Genomic DNA, 17,216 nt, shown 5'->3' with positions numbered 1-17,216 from the left:
TTCAATTAGGAATAAGGGGGCAAACGGCACGCTCGATATTATTTACTCTAAGAGTAAGAATTGTAGGGGAAAAGTAATTTAAGTGAAATTAAATCTCTTTTCCTCAAACAAAATAATAATTAAAAAAAAAGGAATAAAACAAAATAACACCTCCGTCTGGTTTAAAATGCACCGCATTTATTTTTTTACAAAAACAACAAGATGAATAAGCAAAGGTCCGATCGGTGAAAGTTCTTGCGAAGTCATTATGATTAGAATGTAAGATGAAAGTTCTTTGTCGAATTAATAAAATTAGAAGGTAAAAAAAAGTCTTCTGTGAAAATAATGTCCTTATTTTAAGGTTGGTGTTTTAACTGACGAAGATCGCTTTATTTAAAAGTCTCACGAGGAAAGTAATTCGTGAGGAAAATAATTCGTTTTTATTAATTAGAAAATGTACGGAATGGGTGCATAAGTGTGATTTTTGAGTGCCCGCGTGGCGTGTGTAATCATGGTTTTGACGGCTTGACAGTGATGATGTTATGAAGAAAACGAGAGGCATTTTCTCGTGTGACGTCGAAGCGAGAAGGGTAAAAGAAGGAAAGAAAGAAAGAATGTTTGATGCGTTTTTATACATTTTGGACCGGCTCCAAAACAAGATTGCTACTGCTGATATTTTGGTTTTTGGAAAAGCGTTAAAAAGGCAATCTCCTAAATTTTCTCATTGATCACTGGTGTCACGTGACTGTCGTTAACTGCGTCCGCCAGAAATATGTTCATTTTACTTTTGTTGTTGTGAGAAAAAGTGTTTGAGCATGTTTGAAATCATGCCTTTGCTTTTGTGCAAAATGCGCGGGGAAATTGAAATGAATAAACGTTCGTTTATTTGCGCACAGGTGTGTGTGTGTGTGTGTGTGTGTGTGTGTGTGTGTGTGTGTGTGTGTGTGTGTGTGTGTGAAAAAAAAAAATAATATTTAAACCAGATTTCAAAAGTAAAAGATCTTGGCAAAACATGATTATAAGTACGTTGCGAGAGACGTTTTATTAAATGTGTACAATGCACGAAACCGAAATGAACACGTGTATTCGATTTCCTCATACAACAGAACTTTTACGAACTCCGATTTTGTTGTCTTGAGTTCTCAGTAAAACGGAATTATCTTATCTTTGCTTAGATTTCGCATCATGTCGCCAATAATCTCCATTTTCGTCTCGTTTCCTATTGCCTGAAATGCATTCTTCCACAATCAAACTGGCCGTATCTCTCAACTACCACCCCAATAACATACAAACCAGAATTTCCAAAGCGTAAATATATTTTTTAAATCTTACTTATCTCCCTTGTTTCACTTAACTTTAACATCAGGTAATTGAAATAGGACCCCCCTGCAAAACTTTGACTGCAAACACTCGTCTAGCTATAACCACTATCAAGTTTCACTCACTCTCTATCTGTGCCGAAGTCGAAACGCAAATTCCACGAACAAAGTTTATTTTCTAGAACTGCTCGCCTGTGGAACTCTTTTCTACGTGGCTGTTTCTCAGATGACTACAACAAAACATGTTTATCTTCAAGTTCAATGTAAACAAGTTCTCGTTGAGTGTTAGATAATCAAATTCTACCAAATTAACACCACTAGCGATCACTAAACTGTAGTCTCAATGACCACCGTACACTAATTAACCCCCTTTTGCTCGATTAACTTTCGAAGCTTTAAAAGTGATGACCCCCCCCCATCCAAAAAATTGATTAATAGATTTTGATTAATTTCTAAATTATTTAGAATGGAATGGATGTAAGCTTTTCTATCAAATAACTTATTTTTTACTTAAACTATATTTTCATGAACACGGTCGATAACTCGTGTTCATAGTTTTCAAGTTAAAAGAATATTTATAAACTTATAAACTTGAGTTATCGTTCTTTCTTGGCTAGCCTCGTTTTCAGCTTACGTATAGGTATAGTGACCTTATTGCTGCAGGCGAGTTTTGATTTCGTGAAGTGATGTGCGTTTATTATGAAACTCACCATGACTTAGTGTTTTTAATGTTTATTTTACTAAAACACGGTTTAAGTAAAAAAAAAATAAATAAATAAAAGTGACCCATAAGTAATGCTGAAACGGTAAATCCATTTCATTGTAAATAATTGACGTGACTAAAATAAGGACTAACTTTTATTTTGTGATGCATAAAAAATTTCAATAAAATTAATTGCTTTTAAAATTAATATTTTATATACAGTTTCTTTTCTTTTTTTTAGGAACAATAAAAATGAAATGAATGGCATGCGTCGTAGTCGTCGTACACTGTTTAATATTTTTAAACAAATTGAAAGATGAAATAATTTAATTTTAATTCTTTGTTTTATTTTTTATGTATATTTTTTTAAGTTTTCGTAATTTAACAAAAAAGGCCTTTTTTACATATCGTATATCTAAACCCCATTTAAATTCAAAAGATGATAAAAATATTTTACACGAAACAAATAAGAGTGTTCTATTAATAAATAATAATAAAGAGAATATGATTTTCAATTTTTTTTAATTATGACAAAATGAATAGAAATAATAGTCAAATCCACTTTTTGCACGCCGCCATTCTTCAAGATGTAATTTGTTAAATAATTGAAAATAAGGCAGAGAGGGTGGGGGTTAATTATGAACATTAACATTTTTTATTCCCCTCTTCCTTAAATCATCATCATCAACAACATGATAATAATAATAATAATAATAATAATAACCATCATTATTATTAACAGGATGACAATTATTGTTAGCATTATGATGTAATAATAATCACGATCACTCATCATAATCATTATACAAATACTATCATCATCATATTAATGATGATGATCATCATCATACTAATGATGATGATCATCATCATTATGAAGCTCAGTTTTGCGACGACAACCCAGTGAGTGCGCTTCCCCACCTCTGTGTGTGTGTGTGTGTGTGTGTGTGTGTGTGTGTGTGTGTGTGTGTGTGTGTGTGTGTGTGTGTGCCAATGGCAACCGAATACGGCGACGACGCGAGCGACAGACGAAACTAATCGCAAAAACGAACAACGGGCGTTCCTTTCCTCCTCCTCGCCCTCCTCCTTCGTCCGTACGATCACCTTCTCTCCCCACCCCACTAACACGACGATGACGGACACCAATGGACGTCGTCGTCTCCAGCACAACAATTATCTCAGAATCAGAGTTCTTTCTATTGCCAGCCTCTTCCGTCTTCCCAAAAAAAAGTCTCCCTGAAAATTCTAGCAACGTCTGCTTGCCTACATGGGTAAGTAAATAATGATATACCGGTTCCGGCCTCGCCTTAACCAACCTCCCCTGCCCCTTAGAGGCCTGAATAACCACTTATCTTGGGAGAGTAGTGGTCATCGTCCGTCGTATGAAACTATCTATCTATCTATCTATCTAATATATATATATATATATATATATATATATATATATATATATATATATATATATATATATATATATATATATATATACCTTTTTTTTAAGTACTTTAACGTTTCCTCTTTTTCGTTCCCCATTTTCAAGTATTCGAATTGCCTTTTTTCTCTCCTCACTTTTTAATTTCCTTCTCTCTCTTTTAAGTACCTTTAATATCTTTCCCTCTTCATCTTTTTTAATTCCTCCTCTCTCTCTCTCTCTCTCTCTCTCTCTCTCTCTCTCTCTCTCTCTCTCTCTCTCTCTCTCTCTCTCTCTCTCTCTCTCTCTCTCTCTCAACAATAATACGTTTTGTTTGAAGTTGCAGTTTTCAATCCACGACCGTAAATACATAAGCATGTTCAAATAAATAACAAACAAAAATAAAAACAGCAATGTTTTTATTTGTTATTAATCATTTTTGTTGACAATTCCAGCAACCACTTTTTGTCCACTGTGCGTAGGTCATGCTGATATTTGACAAAATTACCTCCTTTTTTCTTTTTCTTTTTTGCGACCTGTCCTCCTGACCCCCCTCCCTATACCAAAGATTATTCTTCCTGCTACCAGGAACCATGGAATAATGAAGTTTCAGTCCCATATCGCATATACCATCATCAGAGGACAAGCTAATACCTGCAAGATGTCTCAATTCAGTTTTGTGTATGTGTGTGCTTTTAAATCAACCAAGTCGACTTGATTAATTTCCGACTGCTATCAATTTCTTTCTATTTTGACTGCGGCAGGAAAAAAATGTGCGTTTTTAATTTTTAAAAGGATCATTTTTACGTTATTAATTTAAAATAAATTAATGTGCACAGTCAATTTTTATGTATAAGATTGCAAAACGTTTATTATTATTATTATTATTATTATTATTATTATTATTATTATTATTGTCGGAATAAATTGATTATTATTGCGATGATGATTATAAATCATCATCATTATCATCGCAATAACAATCTATTTATTCTGACAATGTTATTATAACTGCTACTGCTGTGAAGCCAGCCTTGTTTTTTTTTATTGTTTTATGTCCGTCTTTATAAATAAAATTGGTTGTTTTAGCTATTTCAACTAACGTATTACTCGTTAATAATAATAAACATTTTTTAAAAAATGTTTTCCTTTTTCTTAACTTTTACTTATAAATAAAATAAATGTGTTACGGGGTTTGTATTACTGTACACATAGATTCGAAAAAGTTGTCAAAAAAAAACAAATATATAACAAATAAATGTTATCAAAGGCAAGATAAGTTACATTTCTTCCTAACTGGATAATTTTTTTATTTTTATTTAATGTAACATGTTTTTTCACCTCGAAAAACATACAGTATTTACCGATGTATTGGAAAATTCAAATGGCGCCCGACTCTCTCTTTAACACGGTAAGTTTTGGAAAAGGTGCTATAAATATAAAACTAGACAAAATACTGTTAGAAACTCACTCAATATATGTTACCGGTTGGCATATATTCGGTGGGTTTTTAATAGTATTTTGTCTAGTTTATTATTTATAACACCTTTTCCCAAACTTACTGTGTTAAAGAGAGAGTCGGGCGCCATCTTGAATTTTCCAATACATCGGTTAACACTGTATGTTTTTCGGGCTGAATAAACATGTTACATTGAATAAAAACACGAAAAATATATCCAATTTGGTAGAAAAGTAACTTATCTTGCCTTTGATAACATTTATTTGTTATATATTTGTTTTTTGACAACTTTTTCGAATCTATGTGTACAATACAAACCCAAAACATATTCTTGGAACTTTTTGTCGAAATTTGTCGATTATTTGTGCCCCCGACTTGCGGTACATTGTATCGCATTCCCTTTTCTTACTCTTTATCAGAATGAAATAGAGCTTGGTTCTGTCCTAGGAGGTGACTTTCCGGGCATTATCTCCTGATCCGAGAGTGAGATTCGGTTTATTACTAATCGCCCAAAACGACCGCTCTGTTTCCGGCTGTTTTTATACACGATGGGCATGGGGTGCCCGCCCTCCTCGGAGGCAGATGGTTTTCCCCACCTTTCGGCATTGATGTACCACACTGTAGAGGATAATCGAACAAAAACTGCTGCTCCTTCGCTTGCTTTAGAATTTTGTATCTAAAAATTGCCCAGGAAGCTGTTCTTTTTTTTTTTTTTTTTTAATTTTTTTTACACAGTGATCACCACTTATCAAGGCCCGGAAGCCACTCAGGGATAAGGGTTATTGCAAGTACATCACGTTAGTGAGGAGATTTTATGAAGTGTTTAATTAGGGGGCGGTTCATTAGGAATTTGTTAACATTAGACTTGAAGAAATCCAAGTTGTAGTCCGGAGGGAAGCAGGCAGACGGAACAGAGTTCCACAGGCGTGCAGTTCTAAGAAAGAAGCTTTGCTCATGAAATCCGCGTTTTGATTTAGGCACAGATATAGAGTGGGGGAAATTTTTCACAGTGGATTCAGCTAGACGGGTGATTTTCGTGAAAGTTTGGCGAGGGGGGACCAGGGATTGGAGTTCAGACGAGCACCTGCCATGAAAATAACGATAAAACAAGGATAGGCTCGCAACGTCTCTTCTGTGGGAGAGGGGTTGCAGGGTAGAGAAAAGGGCATCCCCCACTAAACCACGAAGTCTATTTTGTACTCTGTCAAGGCATGATAGGCTGTTTTTGGCAGCTCCTGCCCAGATATGGCAACAGTATTCCATCCTTGGCCGTACTTGGCTTTTATATAGATAGAGAATTGAATCAGTAGTGAGATATCTTCTGGAGCGGTAGAAGGATCCCACCATCTTTCCTGCGACCTTGGCAACAGACTTGATGTACGTGTTCCATTTCAGATCAGGAGTAAAGGTCAAACCCAGAAGCTTGTCAAAACACGAGGCCTCACCCAGACGAGAGCCATCCATCACAATTGATGCCAGCTGGGGATCAGAGCGTTGATGATGTAAGGATAGGAGTTTGGTTTTAGATGCATTAAAGGTAACTAGCCACATCTTCCCCCACTGAACCACGCGCTCGAGATCAGAGGAGAGAGAATCCGAGAGAACTTCGTCATTTACAGCCTTTGATGTGTTGCCGTAGATGGTCGTGTCATCAGCATAGATGTCAACGAATGATTTAAGTATGTGTTTAGGGAGGTCATTGATGTAGATCAGGAAGAGAGTTGGGCCGAGGATTGACCCCTGAGGGACTCCAGCATTTATATTGCAGGCCTCCGATTTTTGTCCATCTACCACTACTCTTATGAGCCTATCGGAGAGAAATGATTTAATGATTGAGAAAACATTTCCAGTTATACCGTAGCTGGAAATCTTGTGAAGTAGACCCTTATGCCATACTTTGTCAAAGGCCTTTGATATGTCAAGAGCAATTGCCCTAGAAAGGAAGCCTTTGTCAAGAGATTCACTAATCCTGTGGGATATAACCGTCAGCACATCTGCGGTAGATCTTGCAGAGCGGAAACCATATTGTGTGTCACTAAGAAGGTTGTTTCTGCTGAGGTGGTTGACTATTTCTCTATTTAATATTGATTCCAGTAACTTACTCATAACACAGAGAAGACTTATTGGTCTGTATTGAGAGGGAGATGACTTATCACCTGAATTCTTAAATACAGGGCAAACTGATGAGGTCTTCCAGGGGGTCGGAAAGCACTTCTCCTTAAGGCAGCGCTTAAATAGTTTTGTAAGTATGGGAGCAAGTTCTGGTTGAAGCTTTTTTAACACTATAATTGGGATGCCATCAGGGCCAGTTGCTTTACTGGAATCTAGGTTTTTTATTAGCTTGGCGACCTCATGCACGGATATTTGTATATTACCTAGCTTGTTCTGTGTTATAGGAGGAAATATGGGGAGTTGATGGCCTTCGTCGCATAGGGTAGAATTAGCTGCAAAGTTCTTTGCAAATAGTTTGGCCTTGTCTGACGCTGACGAGATAACCTCTGGTCCATTGATAATGGTTGGGATAGAACGCACACTTCTGTTCAGGATCCTATTTGTTATTTGCCAAAACTGGTGGGAACCAAGCCGCTGATCAGCTACCTTGGATTTAACAGACTGGGCATATAGCTCTCTTGCATTTTTTATTACTCTTTTACAGTGGTTGCTGGCAGTCCTGAAAGCAGCTTTAGTCTCAGTGCATCTATTACGTTGGTAGTTATGGAAAAAGTGATTTCTGTGCGCGATAGCAGCAGCACATTCTGGGGAGAACCATGGCTGGCTGTTAGGTTTTTGTTGGAATTTTTTTGATGGTATGAATTGGTCTATGCCTACAATTAACCATTCGGTCAGATCTGATACTATAGAGGACACTTCCTTTTTAAACATGGAGTGCAGAGGTAAATCAGTTATGAATGTACGGAAGCTATCCCAGTCAGCCATAGAGTATCGGTATACAGTATGGTGGAGGGGTACGTCTGATGGCTTCTTACATTTTGTTTTTATGTTAACTGATACGACGGAGTGGTCGGAGGATCCTAAAGGAGAATGAACGGTACATGAACATAGCTCAGGGGAAGTTGAAAGAAAAAGGTCTAAGAGGCTTGCATATTGATTGGGTGTATCGGGCACACGGGTGGGTTCACGAACAATCTGAGTGAGGTCATAAGCAATGGCAAAATCATGACAAAACCTCCCCTCATCATCCGTCTTATTTGAATGGGTCAGCCATTCCACGTTATGGACGTTGAAGTCACCACAGATGTGGATGTTAGCCGAGGGATGTGAAGACAGTATGTGGTCTATTTTCTCAGATATGCTCTTAAAGATAGTAACTCCGCTGTTGTGGGGCCTATAGAGGGCAAATATAAATGCAGTGGTGTTAGCAAGTGCAACCCTGAAGCACATATAGGGTAAATTAGGATCTTCTCTAGAGATATCCCTGCCACATGGGAAGCCATCCTTAATGTAGGCACATATTCTATGCCCATGGCGATCTTGGGAGTCAGATTTAGCTGTTAAATTGGAGTATCCATTAATTATGAACTCATCTAGGGAAGTGGTCGGCCCTATTCCAGTTTCACATAGAAATAATATGTCCGGTTTCGTCTCCTGTAATTGGGTTTCAACCTCTGGAAGGTTGGAACGTAGACCCCTGATATTGGAGAAGGAGACCTGGTAGTAGGGGTCTACGCTGGAAGATGGGGTTCTAGGTTTAATCGAGTTTTTATTCTGGAGATATTTCATGTTGAGGTTTGGGGATTTGTGGAATAGGTCGGCATACTTGGTTAGAGCAGTACAGAGAGGGAAAGTAAGAGAGAAAAAGACAGGAAATTTTTTTTTTTTATTTGTAGCACACGAAAAGGTAAAGCCGTAACAATTACCCACTAGTATGGCATCGAGAGGCCCCACCAGAGACTACTGCATGGTCCAGATCCACTCACCAAATGGCAATACAGCAGTCCCAGTACTTTGCGCCTGCTGATAGGACAGCCTCCTTAGTGGTTAATCCAAGGTTCGGGTCCCTGACTATCAGGCGGATAACGTCAGCCCAGACAAAACGTTTACCTCCAGCACCCTTACTAGTGACATGGCAACAAGGACAGACAAAGACAGAAAAATATCCGACATCTCAGACTACTGGTCACCAAGTAGTACCGACCTTTAAGCAGCTTTTTCTTCACCCTTTGTCAGAAACATCACTCATTGAATGAGGACTGAATGACAAAATAGGAGAAGCGAGAGTTACTGGAGCTGCCGATAACACATCCACTGTATTATCTACTCTCCATTTTAAAAAAAAAAAAAAAAAAAAAAAAAAGGGGGGGGGAGAAAGGGGAATGGGTACAAGTGACTTATATCTAAGTAGTAAGTCCGGTGCGAACTTAATAATTCATGGCATTTTGGTGATAATCTCCCCTCCCATATTAATGGGTGGAAGTTTGTCGTTATCTATCTAGTTTGAATCATAAAAGTTTCATCTTATAATTAATTAAAATCCAATAATTAACTATTATCAATTTGTAAAAACTGCTTAATATTAATTTACATTAGAGTTTAAATAATTTTTCAAGGTTTTAATTTAGGAGGTCCGTTTTCATGAGTGACTTTCTTTGCGCTGTATTATATTTCGAATGTACTTGAACATAAGGCTAACTATATAAGGTAGGATTCGAAAAGAAAATATTTTCAATACAGGCAAGCTTGCAGTAATAGTATATATTAAGTATACTACTTAAATAAAGTCCTAAGTTTATCTACTCTAGAGAATAATTTCCGGCATTTTTTTTTTATCGTTAGTTGCCGGCATTTTGTTTGTTTTAAAACGTTCAGCTTTGTAGCAGAAGTGCTGGACGGATAATACGGAATACAGACAAAAAGACAGGAGAAATACAGACAAAATACATAAAACACGAAAAGCAAATTTAAAACAATGTAACAAAACATTTAGGATTAGTTTAGAAAAAAAAAATAAATAAAAATACTTAACGTTTTTGCACTAGAGATTCCGCCAGCAGTTTTTTTATCAACTGTTAGCTAGCATATTGCTTACTAGAGTGACAGGAGATTTCTATTTCCGGATGACTTGATCGAGTGCCTATCTATAGAATAAAAGTCGTAACGTTTCTAAGTGTAAACAATATCTAATTTACATTTTTTTTTTTTTGTTAAAAAAAAAAAAGAAAAAAAAAAAAAAATTCTAGCTTTTTTTTTTATAAAGTCCTAAGTTTATCTACTCTAGAGAATAATTTCCGGCATTTTTTTTTATCGTTAGTTGCCGGCATTTTGTTTGTTTTAAAACGTTCAGCTTTGTAGCAGAAGGGCTGGACGGATAATACGGAATACAGACAAAAAGACAGGAGAAATACAGACAAAATACATAAAACACGAAAAGCAAATTTAAAACAATGTAACAAAACATTTAGGATTGTTCTTCCGCGTTTTGCCGCCTCTCTATTCTGAAGCGTTCTTGTCGGGGAATATTTTCAAACGGATTATTTTTATACCCGCCCTCGCTTCTTGAAAACGTGTTAGGGTTGGATTCCCTACTTTTAAGCTCAACTTTGCGTTATTTGTGAATATGCGCATAAAACAATACAAAAAAGTTGTGGTGCTACCTGCATCAGCACCAGTGCACACACAACCACACACCATTGGTGTACAATTGTTTTCGTACATGCACATACACACGATTGTTTTCGTACATGCACATACACACGAAGTGCTACTACTCTCTTTTAGTCGACAGGATCGACTTTTTTAAATATGTCTCTTTAAGAAAAAACAATATTACGTACTTAATTGTCATGCCGAAAATAGTAATACATCCAAAAATTACGAAGAATCATCGAATAGAAAGTATTTTATAGTTAAAAGTAATTTTTACGGAAAATTAGGTAAAATTGCATTTTTCTTAGACGTTATAATGTATACTGTTAGAATCTGAGTCTACACGCAGGGGACATAACTCCAAAGCGAATATTTTAGATTACTTCTTTATGGCTGCAATATTTGTTGTCTATAAGCAATATTTGTTGTCTATATAATGCTAACAATAATTGTCATGTTAATGATAATCATTATTATTTTACTAAAAACACTAAAGCAGTTTTACTCGATTTTTCGTAGTTTTTGGATATATTACTATTTTCGACATGACAATTAAGTACGTAATATTGTTTTTTGCTGAAAGCGATATATTTAGAAATCGATTTGTCGACTACATCTTAACAAGCACCCTCATTTTTTCCACTAATAATAAATGATATTCCCCTTTCACACAATTGGAGTCAATTATTTCATGACTCATCCAATGTGACCCAACGATGATATATTTTGGTGTGGATGATGCTTCTTGGCAGATAACATCATAATAACTATGTTGTTGTTTTAATATGACGACAATGTCTTATATTGAAATTTTTATTTATTTTATTTTTTACTTTCTCCATATTTCCATCTAGTTGTTTGTTTTGAACACTGAAACAACAAAAAAATTTGTTTCGAACCCCAAAACCGATTTACCTAAATCGATCTATTATTATTCACCTAAGTCAGGTATTTTAATTTAATGACGTCATCCAAATATAGGAGTCAAACGACAAGGTAAAAAAAAAAATAATAAGTTTTAAAAAAAAATTCAATAGTACAGTTAAACCATAATAACTGTGTATTGTTGGAGCTTTACAATCCTATGTAACCCTCCATCCCCCGCCTCCCAAAAAAGAAGATTCGAAAAAAAAAAAAAAATAACTTTAAAGTGAGCGATTTAACGTAAAATGATTACACACTTCCAGACTAGATAGCGTTTTAATACTTGTGCATTTTATGAACCGGATATGATATCCGGTTCATAAAATGCACAAGCATTAAAACGGCGTATATCTGTATTCGTACACTCAGGTTTGTCCGGCAACTGACGTAAACCGCCGGATTATGCTGACCGTCATCGAGCGAATCTTAAAAACGCTAGGAAACAGTAGCAACATTAATCGGATATGAATTACAATTTAAAAAAAAAAAAAAAAAAATAGAAAAGCGATAAAATAAAATATAACAACAAACTACCCTAAGTTTTATAACTAAACATGGTTTTATTTTATTTTATTTATTTGTTTTAAATAAGTAGAAACATTTTGTTTTTCTCCTGCGTGCTTAAAAACTAGTTTTTGGGGGCGGCGTTAGGGTTTACGCTTGGGATTTAAAGTTAGTTTTTCTAAATCGGGGGTTCCCAACCTGGGGTGCTGTGCGAGAAAAGTTTAAGTTGAAAATAGGCTATATTATTATAGAGGTACAGGATACTTTCAGGTGGCAGTAGTTTTCTAGCACAGTAGAGAGAGCCTACCTTTTTTGCAGCGGCCCTGGCAGGCAGAATTAATAATATCCCTTCTTAAATTATGAAATTTTTTTCAGAAAAGGACGCAACCCATTAAGAATAATGGGCAAACATGCTAAGTTTTTGTCATAAGTCAGCCATATTTTCAGGAATTAGTAATTCTATTAAAAATTTCAGTCACTCTGAATCTGGTCTCATAACACCATTTCTGGCTATGTATCCTGGTAGCTTTGTTTCTCAAATTATAGGAACACTTTTCCTCATTCAGGGTCAGGCCATATTTCTTTACAGTGGCCATGAATCATTTCAGATTATGGTCATACAATCTTCCACGTTATAGCTACAAGTAGTGATATCATCTATGTATACCACAGTACCCTTCAATTTCTTGTTAGAAATGATTTTGTCTTTTACCCTCTGAAAACTTGTGACTCCATTTGTAACCTTGAAAAGGATCCTACAAAATTGCTATAAAACGACCGCAGGCTTTGAATGCTGTGTAAGGTTTCTCCTCCAACTTGATGGGTAGCTGATCGTACGCACTCTTAAGATCCAGTGTGTTAAAAATACGATACTTAGTGAGATATTTTGTCAATATCAGGAAGGGATACATATTGAGCTGTGTGTATCTCTTGATGGGTTGGGAATAAGCAACAACCGTCCTTTTTTATGGTTTTCCATATTAGTCAAATAATTTCCATATTAGTCAAATAATTTCCATTAGTCATTATTCGGACTTGGGCTCTCCATAGCAATTTGCTGAGCTCTATAATCTTTTAAGAAGTCTCTTCACGTCCACTGCAATAAATTCTTTGTTTATTGGACGAATAGCATCTACATTGTACTGCTATGGATTTGCAGTAAGTTCATATTCAAGAAGAGAGGTGGATATCAGATTTTTGTAGGTGTTAGTCTACATATGTGCAGTACTGGTTTGGTACCGCTGAACGGAATTGGAAGGTGAGAATATTGGTTAAGAAAATTATGTCCTAAAATTACTTCACTTCTGATTTTAGAATAGAAATTTCCTTTTAGCTTGAGGTCAGCCAAGCAGTATCTGATTGTGCAGTAGGATAAGGATGAATTGCTCATCGATATTTTTCTTGAACAGAAAAAAAGAATTTTATTTGTTTCCACGATATTTGCCTTAAAAAAATTTTCGGAACTTCCGTTATCAATAAGAGTGTGGAGATTTCGTCCATTCACCTATGCCATCACAATTGTTTTAGAAAAGCATTTATGAGAGGCAGTTGAGACCATAAATGAAGATATGGGTTTCTGGAAAGGAGCTGACCAATAAACCTTTAAAAAGTCTCTGTTGTATAAGTGTTGCTTTGGTTTTACGGTGGATAATATAGAAAATGAACTGCACAAAGCTATCAGAAAAATTTTAAACGTATATGTTTTTGTTATCATTACTTGATCCAAAAAACAGCAACGTCTACCAAGTTGCCAAGCAGATGAGGAGAGATGATCGATATATTGTAGCAGATGTATGTGTGAATGATTGGTAATGTTGATCAGCTTTCTTTCTATAATATAAATTTCACCTGTCTGTTTAAATGTATGTATGTATGTATGCCTAAAACTTTCAACAGAAGCAATGAATTTTCACAAGATCGGTATCGTTTTGAAGCTCGACCCTTCGGACGACAAATACTGAAAAATTGGCCTAAAACATTAATTCCGTCACCCTCAACTGGGCACTTTCCTATAGGGAGGGGTCGCTTTTTTCGCCGATATTTTCAAAAGTCATCCCCTTTTTTCGATTGACTAGCCTTAATTTAAACCTTCACCATTTCCGGTTTTGTGATGGACGTAACAGCAAGGATGTCATGTTGTTTTTTTTCCATGTTATTTTCCCCCTTCGCGGTATGGGTTCAAGTTTGCCACTTGTTTGCTTTTTGGGATTTTTTTGCTCAAGACACACCTCCAAACACCCAGGTTAGTAAATAATAAAGCTTAGCAGAAAGTTTAACAGCAGCATTATCAAACACTACTCAGAATCCAATTTCCCTGGAACCCTGACCTCCTTAACAGCAACCTAATGGAAAGATATGCTGAAAGCATCGGCAAACCTTGGTTGCTAAATCATTTTGAACGTGATAAACGCCATCATACATGAAAAGAACATGGCAGTAAACTGGTAGGAGTGTTTGGTTGCTTTGTTTTACAGTATTTTAATAATTTAGTAATTTTTGAAAAAAAAAAGTTTTATGCTTCAAGATCTTTTTTTTTTTTTTTTTTTTTTTACATAGGCATCACCACATTATCAAGGCCTAGAGGCCACTCAAGGATAAGGGTTAAAGAGTGTATAGTAGAAATTGGACAATATAGTAAGTAAAGAGTTGGGCCCAGGATGGACCCCTGAGGGACACCGGCATTAATACTGTGAGCTTCTGATTTTTGCCCCTCAACTACTACTCTTATGAACCTATCAGAAAGAAATGATTTAATAATTGAGAAGACATTTCCAGCTATACCATAGCTAGCGATCTTATGAAGTAAACCTTTATGCCACACCCTATCAAAGGCCTTAGATATGTCAAGAGCAATTGCCCTAGACATCTTCACATCTTCATGGTGTTTGGTTTGGTTGGTCTATAGATGAAAATTGTTTTATTTTTGCAAAACATGATTGAGTTTTACAAAGGGAAAGGAGAAAAAAATGACAATGTTTGGTGCATTTTAGGTCAGCAAACCTTTAGATACCCTATAATGGCAATTGCGACGCCTAGTTAGGAGACGACTACAGAATCCTAAAGCTCTTTGATGAAGTGATGGCAGATGATATTATCAAAGAACAAATTTGTAAGGAAATGCAATTTGGCTTAATGCCTGGAAATGGCACGACTGATGTTGTATACATCATGTGTATAAGACTACAACAATCCCAAGGTGGTGGTCGTTGGTATATGAGTTTGGTTTAAGGCAATTTCAATCACAGAATCCCTAAGAAAGTTCAACAGCTATTCTGGTCACCCAAAACAACTCTCAAAGCACGATAGCTTGGCCTTGATCGTCTACATGGGGACAGGGTTAGTTGGCCGTTTTTGGTTTCTTCACTCTCTCTCTCTCTCTCGGAGAGTCCACAAGTGACATAATCAATTTTTTTGAGTCCAAGAAAATGGCACATGCTCCACGTTGTGATTAGATTAATTTGTGGCACAATGGCTAGCCCCTTTTTAAGGGAGCTAGCGGCTTCTACATTAATGAACCTTATGCCTAACTTTACCTGCACTTGCGTGGTGCAAAAGTGTAAAACAGGCGTTTGTGATTTTGAAAATGATCTGCGATGAGTGAACCTAAGAATGACAGTTTGTTTATAATATTGAATCAAGGCAAAACGATATAAAACCTTAGAGATTGAAAGGTCAAACTAGGAGAACTCGTCAAGAGGCATTCGAAAACAAAACAATGTTTAACCTGTATGAATATACCTTCTCTCTTTGTATGTCCCTCTCTCGTTCTCTCTCTATTTCTCTCTTTCACTCCCTTTCTCTCTCTTTCTTCATTGAAAGAGAGAAATTAAATATTATTGTCATTTGTTTTAAACAGTTGAGATTTGCTCGCTATACGCGATGGTTCGACAAAATATGGTTCCAACTTGTTAACTGTTAAATAAATTATATATATTTTTATAAAAATGCATTTGTCGCTATTTTATACAAGTATTCAATTTCAGCATAGCATTAATGCCGACGATGGGAAGATGCCTGCAACGACCACACATAATGCAACCCATACCAAACAGTTATAGCCAACAACGTATCGACCCGTTTTCGTTGATGTTTCTAGTATGTGTCTATCGTTTAGATATCGTTGGATATCGTCTATTCCCCGTGGAGCTGGTTGCGTTCCCAAGACGTTCCTCAACCAAGTAACCTTCCCGGGCGATAGTATCACAAATTATGAGTACTGCCACTCGGACTCTGTGTTAGCTCCTGCAACTGAAAGCACATTACTTTGTGCAGCAATTAAGAAAAACACCAATGAAAACGTTGATAGTTTTCTACAACTATGGGATATATTAACAGGTATCTAATTACAAAATCGATTATAATACAATCATACTAAAGGTGTGAATATATGTACATGTTTGAAATTGTCAGAACAACAGTCCGTTTGAAGAAATACCGTTTTCATGTATCATAAATCTCTAATAGTGGTTGCACAATCAACAGTCATAAATAGTTTGTCATTTCTTTTTTAATGTTGTTGCCATCGGCTCACTTATACCATGGTAAGGGGGGACTTCTGTCAGTGATAAGCGTCTGTTTTTTTTTTTTGTTTTTTTTGTAGCTGGAGATTTTCTTGAGCAACAAATCTATTTTTGTTTAAGGACCATAACATGACAGGTGTACTCAATCTATAGTTTTGCGGCTCAATAGAGGGTGAAAGATGATTGGGCAATACTCAACATTGGGTATATGGCTCAGTGGTCAAGAGCTCGTTCGAGGCTCTCTTCTGTCGAGACTAGTCGTTTTTTACTTCAAAATCGCTCATGCACAAGCTTATATAATGGGGTGATGTGTTGGGGTCTTGCACTCTCAGGTCCATTCCAGCCAATTGGTGATCGCTGTGTCATATCCCCTTCTCTTCTAGTTGGTTCAGTATTCAGTATACATAGTCACTCCTCGTACATTTCCATCAAGGTTGTTCTCATGCTGACAGACCTTGGGAGAATGACCTCAGGATCATGTACTTCCCTTGGCATAGCATAAACGATGTTCACTACGATTCTCTCGAATTACATGGTTTTATTAGCAAAACAATATTAGAATTAAAATGCTACTATCAATCTCAAATCCACTCAGCTGAAGTTATTTTTCCTTGTTGTGGTTTGTGTCATAAACAAAAAAAATGGAGTCAGCAAGACAATCAAGAATTGTCCGGGATTATTCAGATAAAAAAGCTCCACTCAGCTCTATTATAACCATTATTTATGTAAAATTCGACCACCATAGGTGGTTGGATCACATGTGTCAAATACAGGGGAAATATATTGGTGTGGA

At 36.3% G+C, this 17,216-nt stretch overlaps 2 protein-coding genes across 5 annotated transcripts in view; one reads left to right on the top strand and one right to left on the bottom strand.

Annotated features, from left to right (window-relative positions):
* Positions 1-10,013, bottom strand: part of LOC145278005 (uncharacterized) — an 89,991-nt gene extending 79,978 nt beyond the window's left edge. The window contains exon 1 of the mRNA XM_080130179.1: positions 9,856-10,013. The gene's annotated coding sequence lies outside the window, so the exon portion shown is untranslated. The remainder of the gene's footprint in view (positions 1-9,855) is intronic.
* The window catches only part of LOC145278004 (uncharacterized), a 61,525-nt gene that overhangs the window by 21,182 nt on the left and 23,127 nt on the right, over positions 1-17,216 (top strand). For 2 of the 4 annotated variants that reach the window (XM_080130176.1, XM_080130174.1), the window contains exon 1: positions 2,943-3,272. The exons of the other annotated variants lie outside the window; for them this stretch is intronic. The gene's annotated coding sequence lies outside the window, so the exon portion shown is untranslated. Of the gene's footprint in view, positions 1-2,942; positions 3,273-17,216 lie in introns of those variants that run through there. 4 annotated transcript variants of the gene reach the window in all.

This window comes from Euprymna scolopes, chromosome 6 (assembly GCF_053919585.1).
Source record: "Euprymna scolopes isolate OS-2025 chromosome 6, ASM5391958v1, whole genome shotgun sequence".
Taxonomy (NCBI): domain Eukaryota; kingdom Metazoa; phylum Mollusca; class Cephalopoda; order Sepiida; family Sepiolidae; genus Euprymna; species Euprymna scolopes.
Note: the sequence above shows the minus strand (reverse complement) of the source record. Positions and strands in the feature narration are given on the sequence as shown.